We start from the raw sequence: 13,347 nt of genomic DNA on the forward strand, positions 1-13,347 counted from the left end.
GATCAATTCTTCTTCTTAAAACATAACTGCTGAAGGAAAGTAATGGAGGTTGTAATGTCCCACTCATTCTATAAAGGGAAGAGTAAAACAACCTGACAGGATGTGAAAGAATCAGGATCAGCTCTCCTCATCACCTGTCCTCCCCATTTGAAATAAATGGGAACCATACCACCCACCTTACAAAAAAATACTATTCTAAGGCATGTGAGGCAAGGAACATCTCAAAATCTTCACAGTGAAGTGTTTCTGCTTTGCATGGAATATTTGAAAACTTGTGTGGAATTAGAAGATGTCATAAGAATCAGAGAATCTTATCACCTGGGAAGACCATTCTTGTTCCAGTTTCATCTCCAAAGATTGTATATTTCAGTTGCAGAGGATATATGAGACTCTTAAAGGACAAAATGGAGCTCAGAAATTCTGTTCTCATGTTGTTGTCTTTTTTGCTAAATAATGTTAGAGAAGTGTACTGAACCCTAGTTCCCTTATCTTAGGTAGCTATAGTGCAATCAAAAAGGGAGAAACAAGACAGTTATGTCAGCTTTCCTGGCAAAAATACCTGCGTTTTAAAGAAAGGAAAGAGACTCTGGAGAGGGGCTAGAACTTTTTCTAATATTTTCCTACCAGCTTTTCTAGGTTAGTGGCTAAGCACAGTGCTGTTGGTGCTGTGGTTTCTATCTAACACTCTCTGGAAACTCAGAGGGAGTTTCATCATCCACAGCAGCAACCAAAGCTGCAGGAAGGAAACATTCAACAGACAGGAAGTTCAATATGAATACCTTTTATAAAGTCCTTTATGCAGTACAATTACAAATCATATTAATGTGGTTTTACTACAACAATTTAACAGAGGTTTCCATCCAGTTTTCATGTGCTTTGCATGAAAGTGGTCTGATGAGACAGATCTTAAAATTATGAACCTCTAGTGTCCTTGTAATAATCACAGTTTTTATCATCCTATGCATAGTCATGTTGCCTGCTATTCTGTCATATATCTTACAAGAACTGGAAAGCAAACTTTTGTTTCTAGCATTTTAAACTACATTTTCCATTATATTAAATATTGTGTTATATCACAGAAAAGCTGTTTTTACAAAGCAATATATCATCAATTTCTTATTCAGGCTAAGTAGCATTAGTTCATAAGAAAAAGAACCAGAGCAAGAAAAACTCTAAAACTCTTTACTGTGTTATTTTTATTTCAAAAAGAAATAAAAAAACATTAAAAAAGTAAACTACACAACATAATTGTTTAAGAAAATGTTAGGGGATTAACATTGCACTGGTAATACCCAGTAGATTTCAGAACCTAAAATCCAAGATCTATTGAATTATTGCTGTAAAAAAAGCACTGACAAGTTAAAGTCTGTACATACACACTGTAATAACCCAGTGTGATGGAAAACTTTTTTCAAAAAAATGAGATGTTTGGGCTCATGGATTAGTAAACAACTATATGAAAATTTTCCTACCTTCCTGTCTCAAAACTTGATGAGCAGACATGAAACCAAGGTCTGACACCAGTTCACCTTGGCAGAAAAATTTGCTCGGTGTTTCTTAGAGATGTTTTTAGAGTGTAATGGGGAATTGTCTGTGCAGAATACAGTAATTTTGCTCGATTCTTGAGTGAACTTAAGCTCCAACACTGCTTAAAGACTACTGACACTAAAATTGCTGAATGAAAAATGTTATTACATTTCTCTGATCTTTAAATTTTGATGTTACAATAATTATATTTTCAGTTTCTGAGACATAAACATCTTTGTTATATGTCTTTTTATTTGATCCCCATACTGATGCTTTCATATCTGACCATTCAGCATTGTATGTGTACTTATACCTGCTGATAACACAGTAGCTGCAGGATTGCAATGAAACTGCAAGATGCTCCAGTTCAGAGCCTTGCTAATGCTGACAATTGATTTAGCATTGTAAGCTACCTCAACAGTGCTGGGCTGGTTTTTATTCAGAGATTTCAGTAGGGAGTTATTTTAAGGGATATATTTCCTTTGTTGGGGCAAAAAAGCACAGTTTGTCTTAATTATCCCTGACGTTTCAAACCTCATACCAGGCACTTCCTCCAGGGACAGAAACAAACCAGTCTCCTCCAGAAACCAAGTGTGAAATGAATAAATAGGGCTCTGGTTTCTTAATGGCATAGTGCGGTTACTATTTTTACTGTGGGGGAAGAGGCTGTCTAGATTGTTTCTTTCTATCTCTGAGGAAATTCAGGGTATTGATAGGTGAAATATTGTGAACAATTAAGAAAGGAAAAAAGCTGGTCTAAAAAAGCAATATTTGGTAGGTACTTGGTTGGCTGGTATATTTAATCTGAGAGCTACGTTTTTCTCAAAGGAAAGAGCAGGAGCAGAGCAGCTATGTATCACAAACAGAGGCTGCTGCTGTTTTCATCTGCAGTCTGCTGAAGATGATAGTAATTAGAAGCTTCTCTGCATCATTTCTTACTTTTACCAGTGTAGCTTTTAAGGCAATTTTTGTTTATATTTCATGTATATTTTTAATGAAATATCTGGTTGGGGACCTACTATTGTCATATCCCTCTGCAAAATCACAAAGTCTTGCAAAGAATCTTGATGAGACTAAGCGTAATGATTCCAGTGAAGGAGATGATTATGGAAAAATATTTTTTTCTTTGTTTAATGCTGGTAGAGCAATAGATAAATTGGAGCGCTCCTTTTCTAAGCTGAAAGTAACAATTAGGTCTTATTAGAAAGATCTTAGGGCTCTTTCATCTTCTTAGGAAAACCTATGTTTCATGACAAGTACTAAACTTCATTAAAACACAATGATCTAGGAGACAAAATATAAGAATAAAAAACGGTGCTTTTGTATTTTTAGGGTATTTTCATGTTTGTGAAGGTGATGCTCTATCAGAAGGAAATCTGTAGGTGCTCGCTACAGCTGCTCCCTGTGATTATTTAAATGAAGGCAGCTCTAAATTGAAACCTTGTTGCAAGGGCATTTGTAACCAGATTCTGAAGACTACTCCTAAACAGATTCAGGGGCATTTCTCAAGGGCATTTCTAGTCAGATTCTGCATGGGACTAGTTTCAGAGCATAGAGAACAGCCTGGTATCTTTATTTTGCTTAGAGTCCTACTCTCATGCTTGTGGCATCCATATGAATTTAGTGCTTGTTTATGAATAATCAGGAAGTTCTGTGTTTTAATTATTCATTAAATCTATTTTATAGCACTTCATCACCACAAAAGAAACTTCAGACAGTGGCCAGCTGAAGATTCAATATTTTTGGGTCTCACAATATTGTCAGGGACAAACTCAGAAAATGTGGATTGGATGAATGAACAATTAGATGGGTTGAAATTTGGTTGAATCCCAGAGGATCATAATCAGTGGCACAGGTTCTAGTTGGAGGCCTGTTATCCATGATGATGTCCTCCAAGGTATAATGCTAGGTCCAGTATTTAACTTATCCTTGAATTTAGATGAAGGGGCAGAGGCCTTCTCAGCAAGTTGACTGATGACAAAGAGCAGGGAGGAGTGGCCAATACCCCAGAGGGCTGTGCAGCCCTTCAAAGGGACCTCGAGAGGTTGGAGAGATGGGCAGGGAAGAGCCTACTAAAATTCAACAAGGACAAATGCAGAGTCCTTCACCTGGAGAGGAATAACCCCAGGCACCAGCACAGCCTGGACCTGAGCTGCTGGAAACCATCTCTGCAGAGAGCACTCTGGGGGCCCTGGTGGACACCAAGCTGCCCATGAGCCAGCAGAGTGTCCTTGGTTGCAAGAAGGCCAATGGTGACCTGGGGTACATTAGGAAGAACATTACAGCAGGGTGAAACAGGTGATCCTGCCCCTCTACTCAGCCCTGCTGAGGCTATGTCTGGAGTGCTGTGTCCAGTTTCTGGGCTGTTCAATACAGGAGAGACATGGAGAACCTGGAGCAGGTCCAGCAAAGGGCAATGAAGATGACAAGGGGACTGCAGTATCTCTTACTAAGAAAGGCAGATTTGAGGCTGTTCAGCCTTGAGAAGTCACAGCTGAGAGGTGACCATCAATGTCTGTCAGTATCTGATGGGAGGTGCCAAAAGGATGGAGCCAGGCTCTGCTCAGTGGTGCCAAGCAAGAGGACAAGAGGCACCGGGCAGAAACTGATGCACAGGAAGTTCCACCTGAACATAAGGAAGAAGAACTCTATTGTGTAAATGACTGAGCACTGGAATAAATTGTCCTGAGAGGTTTTGGAGCATCATTTTCTAGAGGTATTCCAGAACCAAATGGGCACAACCCTGTGCAATGAGCTCTAGGATGACCCTACTTGAGCAGAGAGGTTGGACCAGATGACTCACTGTGGTCCCTTCCAACCTTGCCCTGTCTGTGACTCTGATTCTGCAGTGTTTGTGGATTACTTTTATAAAAAGACAGTCTTTGAGTACAGAGAGCTGAAATAAGTAGCTCTGCCAAGACTTAATTCCATTTTATGACAAAGCATGTGGCAAAATCTGCCAAATGATATTGGTGAGGGCAGAGTGCTTCTATCTTCGTGGATCTGTATTTATTGAAGAATCTAGACCATTCTCTATTGACACCAAACCTTAAGCTAATTATGACAAGAGTAAAAAACAACTATGGATGAGTAAGATTTCATGGATTTCACTGTATCTACTGCCATGATAATTAAATTCAGTTAGTTCCTTCTATATCCACAATTTGCTACTGTCAGTGCTTAATAAGGGTATAAAATTTGCAAGTAAAGGTTTGCAAGAGAAAGTGGGGAAACATCATGCAGAAAATCCATACTTTGCTCTGAGCCTAATACACTGAAATTCATACGCACATCCTGAGAGGATTGTATGCAAACATTGTACCCAAACTCATGTGTGCATATCTGAATTCTAAAGTTACAGCAGTATTCAAGCAGTTCCAACCCCAGATAATAGAAAAGAATACCAGATGCATTTGGTGTGAAATGAATAAAACGCAAAGAAGCTTTGAAAGGTCCTTGCCTGAAGACAGAAATCTAAGAATGAGTATTTATTTGCTATGGAGATACATATGAACTGAAGTTCTCTAAATATCAGATATTTTCAGGGTCATTAGAAACAATGTTATCTCTTTTTGGTTAATATTACAAGTAGTATAAGACAAGTAAAAAGACAGAAAACATTTTAAAGACTGTAGTTCCACTTTACTTAGTGTTTAATATGTATTAGTTTATAAGCCTTAATTTATAAATATACAGTTGGATATAGTTCTGTCATTGTATCTTGTTCCCATGATTATCTTTTCTGTCCTCTTGGTATAGAAATTTTGCGCTTAAAATTTTTTTTCCATAATTATTGAAAGTTTGGCTTCAATAGGACTCACTTGAATGTACCAATTTTCGCTTTGCTAATTTAATGATTTTTATTCCCATATGGTGTTAGGCATACATTAGAAGTTAAAATTACTTAGGGGTCACAAGTTAAAATTTAGTCCAATGATCAATGTTCTAAAAATATGATGATGACCTCTATGAAAATTCTAAAGTTAGACAACCATCCTTTAAAGTTAGGGTGTGCTGAATTGCACAAAAGTGGCATTACTCATCAGCCTATATTAATATCATAGTTTATAAAAATACTACAAAATTCTAATGTTGTTATATGCCAAGAGATTATTAAAGTATATTAAAAATTCTACAAAATATAAAAAATGCTGATTATCTGCTCAATGGTTAAAATAGTGGGACAATTACTTTGCTTCCATTCATAGTGAGGTTAATAAAATCTTTTCTTTGTTATTTTGACCTTATCCATCACAGAAAATGTAGTAGATTACATGGAAATAGAAAATTAATTTCAAATGACTAAGTAACACCATGGTGAATTCTGGAACCTTAAGTGCTACAGAACAGAAAGCAAATATAAGCCTTAAGCTACATTAGCTAGTTATTTTCGATTAAAAATATATTCAAATGTTTATTTAATAGTGAGGCCTAAGATGCTGAGAGAAAATCACTGAGAAATCTTTGTTTCTTTCATCTCCATATTTTTGTAAATGACCTCTGGTACCAAAAAAATCCAGCTATATTTCTTTGTCATACATTATGACTTTTTTTGTTTGCATATATATATGCATGTGTATATGTATATGTGTGTAGATATATATATATATATATATAATTAAAAGTCTTTCACTTCAGATCTCTTCTAATGTTTTTAAGGACATGATTTAATTTTTTTTTTTTCAAAATCACTGAATCATAGAATAAGCTGAATTGGAAGGAACACACAGGGATCATGTAGTATAACATCTGGCCCTGCACAGATCATCCCCAAGAATCACACCATGTGACTGCGTGCATTGTCCAAAAATTCACTGAACTCTGTCAGACTGGTGCTGTGTTCACTTCCCTGGGGAGCCTGTTCCAGTGCCCAACTGCCCTCTAGCTGAAGAATATTTTCCTATATCCAAACTAAACCTCCCCTGACACAGCTTCAGGCCATTGCCTCAGCTCCTGTTGCTGGTCACCAGAGAGAAGAGAACAGTGCCAGCCCCTCCTCTGCCAACTGAGGAAGTTGTAACTGCAATGAGGTCTCCCCTCAGTCTCCTCCAGGTTGAACAGATCCATAAAACACTACATAAGAATTGTACTAAACACTGCTTGAATTATTCTGAATCTTCTAGATATATCAAAGGTTTTCAGATTAAATTTTTTCCAGCAAAATACTCCGCTCATAAGAGGCAGCAAATACGTATACTTACAGTGGTCACTAAACCTACACCCTGTCTAGGCACTATCTCTGCTAACTCTGTTCTTGTACCTGTTTGATTTTAGGAAACACACCATAGTGTTCTTGTTGATTTCTTGCTTATCATTATTTACTAAGCTACAATACACAGAAAGTTACAACTGAAAGGCAGATTAATAATTCATACCTCTATTATAAAAATCTGTAAATTGTATTCCAAGCAATGAGCTGCATCTGTTACCTAAAAATAAGAAGACAGGCACAGCATGGTAACAATTTAGAATATAGAGCATTGCACGGCAGGAAAGTTCCCATTGAGATGACTTTGGCTCAGATGAAAGTCCTAGCTGTCTACCTTCTTTGATTGAACAGTCTCATTTTTTAAAGTAAACACTACTGTATATTCTGTGAATATTGCCTGTCTCCAAGAATGTCAATAATTCTTTCTGACAAAGCCAAACTGAAAAGAAGAGGTTAGGTTGAGGGTACAGCACATATTGTCTTACAAAAATTAAGGCAAATTTCTTTAGGAAACTGTCTGTTTCTGATATATAAGAAATATTTGCCTAGAGACTAGAGTTATTTGTAATGTATTCTGTGTTGGAAAAAGTAATAATTTGTATCAACTACAGTTACAGAAATGTATTAGTTGACTTTAACATTTAAGCTTCTGAAGCTGTTACGAAACAATCTTAATTCTGTCTGCAGTGTGGCTAAAGAGGGACAGTATATCACATTAACAGCTGATGCAATCTAAAGGAATTTTTCCAAATTTCATTTAGCTCTCTGCCACAGAAAATAGTGGCAATCTCATAGGCAGTCTACCCTGCTCCTAAAAAGGTCTACATCTCATGGCATTTTTTACACAGACCTATAGATATCATCCGAGGAAAAAGTCAATGACATTTTGTCTGTGTTGACAGTGCGGTCAAAGTTCTCAATAATTTTACTGGGAAGCAACATGCAACAAGTTTTGATTTTTTTCCTCAAACTGGATTTGCAGAAAGTAAATTTAAAATTTAACTGAGTGCATTGTCCTTCTTATGTGAGTACAATGACTAGATAATAATATAATTTTTCTCAGCATTTCTGTTCTCCATTACAGAAGTGCCAAATGAAACACTTAGATACAGGAGTCCTTAACCATCCTGAAGAATCTGTCTGCTTACATAATAAACCAAGTATCCGAATTAGTGAAAGGGCATTCTAGTTTTTTGGAATTTTTTTTGTTTGTTTGTTGGTTTTGTTTGTTTTTTTTTTTTAATTAGCATGACTCAATGCTAAAATTTTTTTAAGAAATACAAGAATTCATACATACTACATACTGTGATGATGCAATGTAACGTAGTATTTGATGACTTTTTAAAATAATGGCAGAAAGTTCCCCAAATGAAGGTATCAGAAAACAGATCACTCACTTAAAAGTTATGGTCCTGCTTGTACATGCTACCTGTAAACTAAAATACCTCTTCTGCACAGTGGAACTCTGTTCACAAGAAACACTGAGAAAATAATGTTCCAATTTTTCATTTTCCTTCTACCCTAAGGTGCAGAGGCTAGTATTTGGAGAAATCTCAGATACAGAAGATTTGTTTTGAACTCTACCTGGATAAAGATAGACAAATTGGAAACTCTGTGTTGTTCTGCTCAACCATCTTATTTATTAAATAAACAGAAGTATATAATAAAAAGCTGCTTCTCCTTTCATCTAGGACAAAATAAATAAACAAACAAACAAACAAACAAACAAATAAATAAAAAAATAAACTTGGTGCAAGGCTCCTGGCTTGAATTTTCCTTCAATCACTGGGAAAAAAAAACCCCTGAGTTCTGCTATAGCAAACTGTTAGACATCTGACTTCTACTTTCTGGGGAAAAAATATGTGGCTTGGAAGCTTTAACTGAAGCAAAGATATTAAATGGAACTCAGTGGTTTACAAACTGTACTGATCAGTCATTGACAGATCTAATAAACAGGTATCAATTTCAATAGTACAATTCTTTTGTGGTAAATTGTTCCAAGTCTTCTTGAAGATTTCCTTGCAAAGCCATTTGCTCCCGATTTGCTTTGCAGTAAGCCAAGAAAATCCAAGTGGCCAGGTGATGCACTTTTTGTCAGCCTCACAAGGAATGTCTCACTTACAAGAAAGAGTGCACCTTAGAGTTGAAACATTTCTCAGGTTATTTGTTCAGTAAGGCAAGCTGGCCAAGCCAATTCTATTGATAAGTTAAAGGTAATAATAGGAGGTCAAGTAGCTCTTTCTCCTTTGGTTACAGTGAACACACTGTATAATTCTGCAAGCTTCCTTAAAACACCTTATCATACATGTAACATTTAGGTCACAGAGTTATTTTATAATGCTAATTTACATTAATTTTTGGTGGGCTTTATGAAAATGTATGAAATTTTGCTGCTCAGAACTTTGATGAAGGCTGAACACTGACTAAAAAAATAGGTATGCCAAAATGTTTTATTTTTCTGGGAATAAAAATGGTTGTGGAGTTACAGTACATACTTCTGGTATGAGGAGGACATAAACTGTAAGGTAAGGAGTAAGGTTAAAATTTGCTTTGTTTTTAGAGTGCAAGTCCTGCCCATCTTCCACCTGAAATATATTGAAAACTGCCAATGGTGAGGTGATGGGAAGGTCATTCCTACAGGTTGTATCTCCTATTCAGCGGGTTTCCCTGCCTCCTTCTACATCCCTGGAGATGTAGATGGGGAAGAGAAAAAGTGATCAAGGCTCAGATGTCCTCAGCTTAATTTTCACACTCCCTTGAAGAGTAGGATCCACAGAACAATAACAGCACTCTTAGCAACCAAAACTCAAATAGTCCCTCTGGAGCCCTTAGTGTGGTCTCCCCTACAATTAACACAAATAGCCAGTTCTGGATGCCTTCAGTCAACTCCTTTTCTAATAGGTTCTCTTCAAAAGAGATTAAGCAATTGCTCCTTGATGTGTATTAATAATACGTGATAAAATTAAGCTTGAAGGAAAATAATAGCAGAAGGTTTTGAACCTAGATATTGAAATCACTATTTGTTATGTTTCACCATAAAAAACCCCCAGAATTTCAAAGCCATGATGTGTCCTAAAAAGACATAAAGCTTTTGCTCTGTGTTTCAACTTAAAAAACATTTTAAAGTGGGTAGTAATGTTCTGAAAACCTATTTTATTTTTTCCTAATATGAATCTTTTTTCAATATACCAAACTCTATTTTTCTGTAAAAGGCACAAAAGTTCTGTCCTACAACTTATCACTCATGAGTACTACAGATTTAAACAAACTTTAGAGCTACTCAGTTTACTTGCTTCAGAATATGCTACATATGTCCACTTCAGGGCTGTAACTAGGGCAAAACAGGTAATATTCTTTGTCCCCACAATGTGTTTTTCTGCTTAATAGCCAACTAAATTTTCAGACATTTAAAAAATAAAACCCACCAAACCCACAAACTATACCTTCATTACCTTTAGCTCTTTTTGTGCATTGCTTATGATACTAACACTAAAATATGGTTTTCTTGACTTCCTGATATACCCTGATGCTTTTGTTGAAAACAAATGTTATTAGGCATCATTCCAAAGAAGTTCTAGCCTTAAAGTGGTAAGTTTGAATTTAAAAAAAAAAAAAAAAATTGAATTAGGAACAAAAGTAGTAGAGTGTACACTACGAAAAACCTCAGTTCCTTCAAAATTGTGTCCTCTGCATATGGAAAGCAGCAAGCAATGTATGTTTTTGCTTGTAAGTACTTTATTCAGAAGCGTGTTGCCTTCAGGTTATCTACGCAGAAGGTTGTTTCATACATTTGTCTTTCAACAGATATTTGTGTTTTATTCAAATTCTTTCTAACCAGATTCATAGTCTCTGCTCACAAAATCATCTAATTCCAACAGTAAATAAACAGATCAAGAAGATTTCTGTAACCTGGAGTGTAGGATTGGATAGTTTCTCTGCAACCATCTTACCTCATTGAATGTGAGGAGCTGCAAAAAGAATGCAGCAAATTTCCAGTAAATTCTGCAGCACAGAAGGGACAAAGACAGACCATGTTCAAATTTGATGCATTCACAGCTATCTGTGAGACAAAAGAGGTATCTTTTTTTGGAAAATGTGATATATATTTTTTTAAATGCTATAAATTCACTCATAGAATGCATGAATTAGGTACAGTTCTCCTTGCTAGAATCTTTAGTTTCTTTCCCCATTTTCTGTGTTACCAGGTATGTAGATTTGACAGAATGTGAGAGTCTCTTGATTCTCTATGGTTTTTTAATTGAGGAATACAAAAAAAGTTCTGTTAACATATCTGTGCAGATATAATCTTCAATAAGTTGCAAAATTACTCTACAGATGGTGGACTATGTCCACTATTTAGATGGTATTAGAATGTAAAATTACTTTTACTATCTCTTTTCCTTTTTTTCTTCCCCCTTCCCCCTTCCCTTCCCTTCCCTTCCCTTCCCTTCCCTTCCCTTCCCTTCCCTTCCCTTCCCTTCCCTTCCCTTCCCTTCCCTTCCCTTCCCTTCCCTTCCCTTCCCTTCCCTTCCCTTCCCTTCCCTTCCCTTCCCTTCCCTTCCCTTCCCTTCCCTTCCCTTCCCTTCCCTTCCCTTCCCTTCCCTTCCCTTCCCTTCCCTGAATTTCCAAAACAGCTTAATAAAAATAAATACTGGTTCAAAGTGTTTTCCCCTTCCTTAAAATTATCGTTAGCTAAGTAAAATTGGTTGTGTATATCCAGGAAAATTTAGCACCTCCAGTTAGAGCACAAATACAGGTCCCTCCTCCCTATCTACCTCCCAGTTCGTGACAATGTCTTTAAAAAGTAGCTGAGGTTCTTAATGTCTGGAAAGTAGATTTATTTTTCCTTATATATTCTCCAGCACCTTATTTTTGACATCAGTCAGGTACCTGTAGATTAATACAGTGCCATTCAGTATTGTGGTTTAACAATTTCTTTAAACATTAAAACTATTTACTGCAGTTGGAGTGAAAATTGCTTTTCATTTGCCTTGAAACATATTTATATCTAAAGGTATCCAAACAACTAAGCCAGACTTTGCTGTAGAAGTGAAAAAAAAAATTGTACAAGCCAGTTTTTAATTAAAATAAGCCAATATTTCAATAGTTATCACTGCAAAAGGACATGAAAACAAACAAACACAAAAATTGGAACTATTGCTTCATTGTAATGACTGAAAAATTATTAGAGTTTTATAGTACAGAAGGAAACACCACCGAATTATTTGCAGCAAACAATTTGTTTGTGGAATCCTGTGCAATTCTATTTTATTGTACACAAACCAAACCTAATATTCATTCATTTGTTAATTCAAAAAAAAATCCAAAAACCCAATACGCTGATATTTCAACATATGGATTATTTGTTAAAAGACCAACTGTCTGTGTTTCCATGGAAATTTTTATGCAGCTTATCACAGGGAATTCTCAAAATCTGAGCTGGTTTATTTGTAATTTTCTTATAAATGACTAATAGCTCACATTTTGTTAGTTTCAGCTTTAATTTTAACATTGTTTTGCTGAGCCCACTCTACCAACAATGAGTATTAGACATTAAACATTATAATTTTTAAACACTTTTGCAAACAAGAATTAAAATGGTAAACTCACAGTATACTGGGGATAAACTATTTCTGCTACAGTTATCTGCTGCTGTACCTTTTCCTTTGCATTCCACAGAAAACTAAACAATACATTCTTATTATCCTGCTCCTCTGTTCACAATATACACTTCAGTAGGAGGTGTGGGTGTCCAGTGACACTGAAAATCAGGCAATTAGTGTCTCTGTTTTGGTACTGAGGCCTGATTAGCCTCTGCCTTGTGAATAACCCTTTGACTTGTGAGAATTATTTTCTTGCAGTTTATTGCTGTAGTTAAATTCCTAGCTTCAGCTGGGGAACAGTTTGAAGCTGCTGTTTTCTTTTTCCAGTCATGAGTTGATATTTTAAATAAGCCCTCCATGTATTATGATTATTAGATCATATTATAAAAGGAACACAAACCCTGAGAAGTACATAGGGTTTTTCCTGCTCTCTCATAGTAAGTAAAAAACCGACTCTTAAAGTGAAGTGAGAAAGGAGCAGTAGCTGCCAACAGAAGGTGGGTTTGACTCAGGAATAAGAGGAAAGGAAAGAGAGGGAAAAGGAGAAGGAGCAGTTCTAATTTCTTAAGGAAAAAGGACAAGGAGTGCAATTGACCACAGTGAGCATGGATCACAGACTGATTTCTCCAGCAGGTTGTTGTCCAGGCAGTTCTTTCAGATGAGCATGAGTTGTTTTCTGTTTAGTACTTCCTGATGGCCTCACAGATTTCTAGAAGTGCCAATTAGGACAAATGTTTTCTGTGTAGACTTACTAAACTATTTTCTGTTCTTCCTAGGGTACAAAACAGCAAATAGACATTTTACATTAAAGCAATGCATCTCTTGTAAGCCTCTATTTCTATTCAACCATTTCTCACTGTTTATTGTGGAATGCTGGCACTGATTTTGATGCCTACACGCAGTTTTACTTGCTCTCCTCTTTTCTGACAAGCCTTACAACCATATTGGTAGCATTTGTTTTTGCTGGTATTCTAATTTTTACTTACAGCTACAAGAGAAAAAAATGAC

The sequence above is a fragment of the Catharus ustulatus genome, chromosome 5 (genome assembly GCF_009819885.2).
Source record: "Catharus ustulatus isolate bCatUst1 chromosome 5, bCatUst1.pri.v2, whole genome shotgun sequence".
Taxonomy (NCBI): Eukaryota; Metazoa; Chordata; class Aves; order Passeriformes; family Turdidae; genus Catharus; species Catharus ustulatus.